This window comes from Nicotiana tabacum, chromosome 20 (genome assembly GCF_000715075.1).
Source record: "Nicotiana tabacum cultivar K326 chromosome 20, ASM71507v2, whole genome shotgun sequence".
Lineage (NCBI taxonomy): Eukaryota > Viridiplantae > Streptophyta > Magnoliopsida > Solanales > Solanaceae > Nicotiana > Nicotiana tabacum.
The window spans coordinates 116,343,596-116,353,056 of NC_134099.1; the positions used below are offsets into that span (position 1 = coordinate 116,343,596).

At 33.5% G+C, this 9,461-nt stretch overlaps 1 pseudogene; it reads left to right on the top strand.

Moving 5' to 3' along the window:
- Window positions 1–3,540: 3,540 nt before the first annotated feature.
- On the top strand, window positions 3,541–6,588 carry LOC107791797 (7-deoxyloganetin glucosyltransferase-like; annotated as a pseudogene).
- Window positions 6,589–9,461: the final 2,873 nt, after the last annotated feature.

Consider the following 9,461-nt stretch of genomic DNA (forward strand, 5'->3'; position numbering starts at 1 on the left):
TGGCGGGACTCTGTCCCGACCTTTATGAAAATTATGTATTCTTAGAGGCTTGTAGACATATGTCATGTATGTAAAAGATTGTATGGCCTTGTCGGCCTATGTTCAGTATACGAGTGAATATTTGGTCTTAGAGGCTCATATATCTTATGTATAAGTTGGCATTACCTGTTGTATTCTACCTATTTCACGGCAGCCTCTCCGGCTCAGTTATTTATGATAGTATGACATGAAAAGATACGTTATATTGGTACTCAGTTGAGTAAGGTACCGGGTGCCCGTCGCGGCCCATCGGTTTGGATCGTGAAAGTTATGTGAACTAATGATGCAAAAAAATTATTTACACAACTATGTCATTTATAAGATAATTTTTACGATAAATATTAATAGATAACTCGGTAAAATTTGTCAATGACATTGCCATTACAAGTTAAACTATACTAATTATATTGAAAAATATTTTGACACTATAAATATATGTAACTTAATTCCATATTTATGCAAAAATAAAGTAATAAGAATTAACCTAAATACTCAGCCAACTGTCGCGCTGTCTACAATACTAATAGTAAGCAGTAGGGGTGTCAATAGTCCGGTAATGACATTACTGTTACAAGTTAAACTATACTAATTGTATTGTAAAATATTTTGACACTATAAATGTATGTAACTTAATTCCATATTTATGCAAAAATAAAATAACAAGAATTAACCTAAATACTCACTCAACTGTCGCGTTGTCTACAATAATAATAGTAAGCAGTAGGGGTGTCAACAGTTCGGATCAGCCGATTATTTTATAAAAAAAATTACCATACTAATTTTTCGGTTATTCTAGTATATATATATATATATATATAACCAAAATTATACTTTTAGAACCGTACCAATTATGTCGGTTTCTCTTCGGTAACGATACGGTTCGGTTAATTTTCGGTATTTTTTTAAATGTCATTTAAAAGTCACTAGTAGAAGTAGAATGCAATAACATACGTATTTTTATAAGACTTAGCAAAACTCTCAAGATATTTTTACTATTTAAAAGGTGATGAATTAAAAAAGCATGACAAATGGCTAGAGTATAGATCCATCAGCTATTCTACAGCAACGCAAAAGAAACTAAGCAAAGATAAATGAAATATAAATCACACGAGTGAAAAGATATTAAGTAGGTTGGGACTCATGAATAAAGTCTATAGAAGATTAAATATTTGAAAATATAAATGTAAATCATACGAAAGGAAACATATTCAATACGTTGTAGTTTGTCACTCATAATCGCTAGAATATGTTGTGTCTTGCTACTGAATATGCTAGAAATAATTTGGTTTCAATAAAAGTAGTATAATAGGTTTGGGAATTAGGATTTTGAGTTTAATTACTTGTTGTCTTGTAACCATTTTCATAATTCCAAGGCCCAAAGAAAATTTTAATGCTTTATTATTTTTAATCTTTAATATATAAATATATTTTTTATATGTAAATACACACGGTACGATTCGATATTCTTTTGTTTATTTTAATAAAATAAAAAAATCTACTCTAATTATCGATACGAATATAAATTTATATAAAAGAACATACAATTTTATTAAAAAAAACCTAAAAATTGATTCGGCGCGATACAGTTCGATCAGTTTAGTCGAAATTTAGATATCCGTCGACACCCCTGGTAAGCAGATATGGATTATGAGCGACTTTTATCCCCTGTATTTTCTTCTCAACTACATGACTATCAGCGACTTGTGCGGTGCCTAACGATTCTAAGTACTACTCCCTTTGTTTCAATTTATATGAACATGTTTGATTGGTTACGAAGTTTAAAAAAAATAAAAAGAATTTAGAATTTATGGTCCTAAACAAATAAGAAAGGGTCACAGAGTATTTGTGTGGTTATAAATATATTTTATTAAGGATAAAATTAAAAATTTAAGTTAAATTGTTTCCAAATTTAAAAATAAATTATTTTTTTAAAACGGACAAAAAAAAATTTACCTAAATTAAAAAAGAGGGAGTAGTTATCTTCATTAATAATATGGCCACTGGATTCGCTGCCTATATATTCAAGGCCCACCATTTTGTCTGACAATTCACATGGGGAAGTAATGTTATTTCACACACACAATCAAAACATAACAGCTCATACGATCACGTGGTTAGAGTTCGCTATAATCTGCGCACATCACCATCCAGCTGCTGGAACTTTAAATTTTTTTAGAAGAGTTAATTCAAATAATCGTTCATCCAATCAACTTAAATAAAAAATAGTCGGTTAACATATAATGTATACATAATTTATATATTATATATATAATTAATATATAATTTATATATATGGCTAAAAGAAAATAACAAATATCGCCGGCTATATTTGCGTAAAAATTCCTTTTTTTTTAAAGTACTAATAGATTTAGCGGTCATCAATATATTAGTGGTATTCATTATTCATGCAATAACAAATTACTCGTTGACACTGTAAAACGACCATATTTCCTTGATCGAGATACACACGATTTATGAGCTTATTATATCTTATATACACAGACTTGAACCTTTTTGTCAATTTCTTGACCACCCATATTAACCTTAATTACCAGACTTGATTCTTTTTGTAACTTTCTTGACTTTTTTGACTTCCTTTTTCCGTCTATATATATATATATATATATATATATATATATATATATATATATATATATATATATATATATATATATATATATATATATAGTATATATATCTTAATTTCTTCAATAATTCTTGCCAAAATTATAGTACAAATCTTTCATTTCCGCTCGAGAGATCTAGAGAAAGAATGGGTTCCATCTAGGGGTGGTAATCTGAGCTCAACCTCATCTAACCTGCCCAATTTATCCAGAGATTAATAGGTTGGGTTACAAACATTTTAGTTCATGGGTCAATTTGGGCTGAGCCCAAATTATCCCATTATATTTTATAGTTCATTCTGACCCATTAAGCAGCCCAAATGCAACCCATGAAACTCACGCAAAATAAAAGGTATCTCAACCCAATTAATATAGAAATTTATTTAGTTGCCCCAATTTTACTTTGTTTTTTGTATTTTTAATTTTATGTTCTTTTGTTTTTCTGCACCATCTACCCACCTGTCCCCCCTCCCGCAAAATCCCCCTCCTCTCAAAAAGAAATTTTTTACTTTTTTTTTTGTATTTTTAGTTTTCTGTTTTTTTTTCTGCACCACCAACCCCCCACCCCCTTAAAAAAAAATTTACTTTTTTTTATATTTTCAATTTTCTTTTTTTTTTCTGCACCACCACTCCCCAGCGCAAAACCCCCTCTCCCCTCACAAAACTTTTTTTTTGTATTTCAAAAAAAAAATTACATTTTTTTTAATTTTTTATTTTCTATTTTCTGTTTTTTTTCGTTTTTCTGCATAACCCACCCACCCCATCCCCCCTCCCCCTCCCCCAAAAATTTTTCGACTTACACATTTTAAGGTAAAAGGCTTTTTTATGCAAGATGAGCATGATTCTAAAACATAGGTCAAGTTGGGCGGGCTGGGTTATGACCCATTGTTTAGTCCATTTTGACCCAACCCATCTTAGCTCAAGTACACTTTGGACTGGGTTGGGCAATGACCCATTTATTGACCTAACCCGTCTTGACCCGCACAAATTCAGCCCAACTCGCCCATTTGTCACCCCTAATTTCATCATTGCTGAATTAAAAAAGCCACATGCAGTTTGCGTACCATATCCTGCACAAGGCCATATCAACCCCATGTTAAAGCTAGCCAAAATCCTTCATCACAAAGGCTTTCACATCACTTTTGTCAATACTGATTTTAACCATAGACGTCTCCTTAAGTCTCATGGCCCTGATTCCCTCAAGGACATATCTTCTTTCCGTTTTGAGACCATTCCTATGTACTTCCACCATGTAATTCCGATGCGACGCAAGACATACCTTATTTGTGTGAATCTACAAACACTACTTGCTTAGGTCCCTTTACCGATCTTCTTGCCAAGCTAAATGATACTAACACATCCAACGTGTCACCCGCCTCCTGCATCGTTTCTGATGGTTGCATGGGCTTCACCCTAGCTGTTGCACATAGGGATGGCAATTGGGGCAGGGCAGCGCGGGGCGGAGCGGGACAGGGCAAACAGTAAACGGGGCAGGGCAGGGAAATATGTAAATGGGGCGGGGCGGGGCGGGTTGTAGGTCAACCCCTTGCTTACTTTATTGTTCATGTCTTCTTTTTCATAAATTGATATTGAAGTAGCTAGAGGATGTCACAGACACAAATTTGGAATAATACCTTTAAAGGATGGTAGAATTTTATACGTATTAATGAATGTAACATGAAAGCTACAATTAAAGAAATAGACAATCCAAAGTATACATACTATGCGTTATCTTGAGAGTGAGAGAAGTCATGTGTTGTATGATTTTCAACCGTGACATTTACTAATGCCAACTTTAATTGTTCGCAATTTATAATTCGTGATAAAATTTTAAAAAGAATGCCGAAGTCCCTTCTTAATTGTCAATATTTATAAAGACAAATATTGACAATTAAGAAACAAATATAATTGCAATATAATTGAAATATTGAAATATTGAAACAAATATAATTGCAACAAATATTGAAATGTAATTGCAATATTTCAATACATGTTAAAAATTATGTATCTTCTCATAGTTAATTGTCGAAGATGATGGTTAAAAACCAAATAGCACGTTACTCTTCGAAGATGATGGTTTAAAACAAAGATGATGTTCTTTGTTTTTCTTTGGCATAGTTGATGTAAAATATGGTATTTATATAAATATACGGGTAAGACAAAGTATTTACTGGAAAATGAAAAAAAAATGAAAATGAATCTAAACGGGGCAGAACGGGGCAGGGCTTAATAGGGCAGGGCAGGGCAAAATTTTGGAACAAGGCTAAACGGGGCAGGGCAGGGCAGGTCAAAATCTTAGTGGGTCAAAGGTTGTCCTGCCCCACCCTGCCCTGCCCCAATTGCCATCCCTAGCTGCACAAGAATTGGGTGTCCCTAATGTTCAGCTCTGGACAATTAGTGCTTGTGGTTTCTTAGGTTACTTGCATTACTACAAGGTTTTTGAAAAAGGATATGCTCCCCTTAAAGGTACAAATACACTTCTTTCCGGACTAGAGTAGTTCAATCTGTTCAACTAGACCTGTTCCGTTTTGCTTGAACTGCGTGTACACACAACAAAAGAAAAAGAATTTTACATGTATACATATCCTAAGATTACACTCATTATAAACCTTGTGACTCTAGATCCTGCTTTAAGGCTTTATTTGTATTCTTGATGTATTGAGCTCATCATTCCCATTTTATATTTACATGTGATTTATTTGATTAACCTATTCTCATTTGGGGAAATTGTAGATGCGAGTGACTTGAAAAATGGGTACCTAGACAACTTTAGATTGGATACCGGCTATGAAAGATGTACGTTTAAGGGATCTTCCAAGTTTCTTGAGAACTACAAATCCAGATGAATTCATGATCAAATTTGTGTTCCAAGAAACAGAGAGAGCAAGAAAGGCTTCTGCAATTATCCTCAACACGTTTGAGACACTAGAGGCTGAAGTTCTTGAATCGCTCCGAAATCTTCTTCCTCCAGTCTACTCTATAGGACCTTTGCATTTGCTAGTGAAACACGTTGATGATGAGAAATTGAAAGGCCTCGGATCTAGTCTTTGGAAAGAGGAACCAGAGTGTATACAATGGCTTGATACCAAAGAACCAAACTCTGTTGTCTATGTCAACTTTGGAAGCATTACTGTTATGACTCCTAATCAACTTATTGAATTTGCTTGGGGACTTGCAAACAGCCAACAAATTTTTTTATGGATCATAAGACCTGATATTGTTGCAGGTGATACAGCAATTCTTCCACCCGAATTCGTGGAAGAAACGAAGAACAGAGGAATGCTTGCAAGTTGGTGCCCACAAGAAGAAGTACTTAGCCATTCAGCAATCGGAGGATTCTTGACTCATGGTGGATGGAATTCTACCCTCCAAAGTATAAGCAGTGGGGTGCCCATGATATGCTGGCCATTTTTCGCTGAACAACAGACAAATTGTTGGTTTTCTGTCACTAAATGGGACGTTGGAATGGAGATTGATAATAATGTGAAGAGGGATGAAGTCGAAAGCCTTGTGAGGGAATTGATGGTTGGTGACAAAGGCAAAAAACTTAAGGAAAAGGCGATGGAATGGAAGAAATTGGCTGAAATTGCTGCTACAAAACATTCAGGTTCATCTTATGTGAACATTGAGAAGGTGGTCAATGATATTCTTCTTCCAACCAACCATGAAGTTAAGGAGGTTAATTAACTAAGGTGTATGAATTTCTATATATCTTCCTCTTCGCCTTGTGTTTTAGTAAGAGTTTTTCGTAGTTCTTTCCTTTCTTCCGTACTGTTGCATTGTCATCCTTTGATATAGTGGCGGAAAAATGAATAATGACAATAATTATCCACCTATATTATTCACTAAAAAGTGGGTTGGATAATAAATTGTTTCAAAAATGGATCCAATATGGATAAGATTAATAATATCCACTAAAAAAATGAATAATCAATGAGTTTAACTTTTACATTTTCAAATATTCAAATATGGATGTTCCTCAATTTTGGGAGACTATGAATTCTCTTAAAAATGATCATATTCAAGAAACCATGAATAATATAAATATCTATATTATCCGCCGGTTATATCGTTTTTTATCCGTATTAAATATGGGTCGGGTTGGTTATTTTATTTGTTTTGCAATTACCCGTTTTCAGCTTCCCATATCTGACTCGATCGCTAGAGGTAGGTATCGGCCGGTGCGGTGCGGTTTGCAACAAGTTCGATTCGGTGTGTTCGGCTTTCGGTTATCGATTTGGTGTACCGATAACCGAACCAATATAAATTCGGTTGGTTCAGTATTTGAAACTTCGATTCGGTTAGTTTTCGATTTTGTTCGGTCGGTTTTGTGTCCGATGCGAAACTGCTCATTTCGTAGTTGCTGTCAGGCAATCGTTTGAATTTCAAAATTGACGCTATGAAAGAAACCTTCCATATGGGTATTAACTTGTAATGTTCAAGTAAAATAATAGCGGCATACACGTTAGAACTACTAAATAACTTGGTTCATTTGCCTTCACACTTTGGTTTTTGAATCATATAAATTCAGTGGCGGATCCACCGCTTTAGAAAGGGATGGCATGATACCCGCTACGATGATGAATTTTTTATGTGCTTATATTAAAATTTTCTTAAATTAGGTTAAATATCTGATCCTACCACCCGCATTCGTAAACTAGACAGAGGTGTCATGGTTGATAGATCTTTTTGAAAGCTTTTCTCGCGTGTAAAATTCAAGTTGGAATTTATGAACCTTGTCCGACTTTCCCTTTTCTTTGTGCTTTTTATTTCTTTTTATCCTTGTGATTTTCCTTTTCGGTTATCCCCCACCCCCCAATTTTGTATTTATCGTTTTATTATTTTTTATGTTTTTCTTTTTCATATTCTATTATTTTATATGTGGTCTCTAGCAAGAACACTCAAAAAAGAGATTCCAAAACTTTGAAATTATAGAAAATAAGCATTTCTCTTATAAATTTATGAGTTTTCTTCTTTCAAATCCGAAAAACTTAAATCTTAATGGGAATTTTGGATTGAGATCAAATTTTTTTCATCTTTTTTATTGTATCATAAGAATTTGTGTTATTCTATGATTATAAAATATAATTTAAATCTCCTTACGGTTAAATTATGATGCAAATGTCGTAAGCATTGCTTAAAAATATGAGATTTATGATATTGATTTAATTTTATATTTATGGGATATAATTTATCTATTGAAGATATTTTTTTGAATTTTTTTTATTTCGATTGATGTAATTCTCTTATTGAAGATGTTATCTTACTTGTGTAAATTTATTTTTAATATATAGAAAAGATGTAACTTCCTAGTAAAAATATTAATTTTACTTGTGTTGTTATAATAAAGGTGTGATTCCTTATTTAAGATGCTAATTACGTTTGTTTTTTTATATCCGAGATGTAATTTTTATATTTATAAATAAAAAATACCTATTAGGTTGACCCGAATAAACTCAAAAAAATCGAATAAACGATTCCTAATAAATTCCTTATTAGTCATTACAAGGTATACATTAAGGGAAATTATGACATCCGCCACTTTCAAATCCTAAATCCGCCTCTGATCATATTCGCTTGAAGAAATCGGATGTACTAAACAAAGAAAGAATATGGCACAATAATTCTGCTTTCTCCCGCCAAAGAAAAAAGAAGAATTGCAATAGTTATGCTTTTTCTATCCAAGAGCACAGTACTAATTCAATTATCTATAAAATATAGAATTTCCAAAAGTAACAGAAGTGCATCACATTATGCACCTGCTGCACCATCAACTAAAAGTAAGAGAAATTGTGTAACAGCAGTAAAATCGAACTAAAGAGGAAATGAGGAATGGAACTAATGGAACCTGAACCCTAATTGTAAATCTTATATGGAGATGGATTATGGTTTCTGCCATTTTGGGCTTTAGATTTGTGGATGGGTATTGACTTATTGTAAAAATAGCATGGGCTAACCAGTTTCCGGACAGGTCATTCAAAAATAGTCAGCGTTTACAAATCACTGAAAAATAGCTACTATTTTGTTGTAACAGGGACCGACCCAGCATAATATACTGGGGATCGGTTCACCTGTATATGAACTTTCAGCATATTATGCTAGAACTCCAACACGCGGAAAGTTTCAACATAATATACTGGAGAATGGAGCATCTCTGTATGAACTTCCAGCATATTATACTGGACTGGTATTTATACTGGAACTTCAGTATATTATGCGGGAGTTCCAGTATATTTATGCTGGAACTCCATTATAATATGCTGGAGTTCCAGTATACTTATGTTGGAACTCCATTATAATATGCTGGAGTTCCAGTATACTTATGTTGGAACTCCAGTATATTATGCTGAAGTATTTTTCCGGATTTTGAACAGTGTTTGCGTTCAGATTTATCTTTACATAAAAAGTGGCTAAATTTCGATTACTTTTAAAACTGTGACTATTTTTAAATAACCACTTATAAATCTGGCTATTTTTGAATTCTGCCGGACTTATTGGGCAATGCAAATTGGGCTAAAGAGGAGGTGGGCTCATGACTAAAGATGAGCAAACCCATATGTGCAGCCCAAAACCTCGGTTTTTCGGAACCGCAACACCAAAATCGAACACTAAAATATTAAAAATTATAAATCGCAAACAATCAAATAAACTAAATCGAATAAATCGAAATTAGCGATTCGGTCAGTTTTTTCGGTTCGGTCGGCATTATGCCTACCCTACCCGATTCGCCCGTCTGTAACCCGTACTTTGATATAGTACAGTAATTAGTTGGAAGGAAAATATTTCTTGCTTAAGATC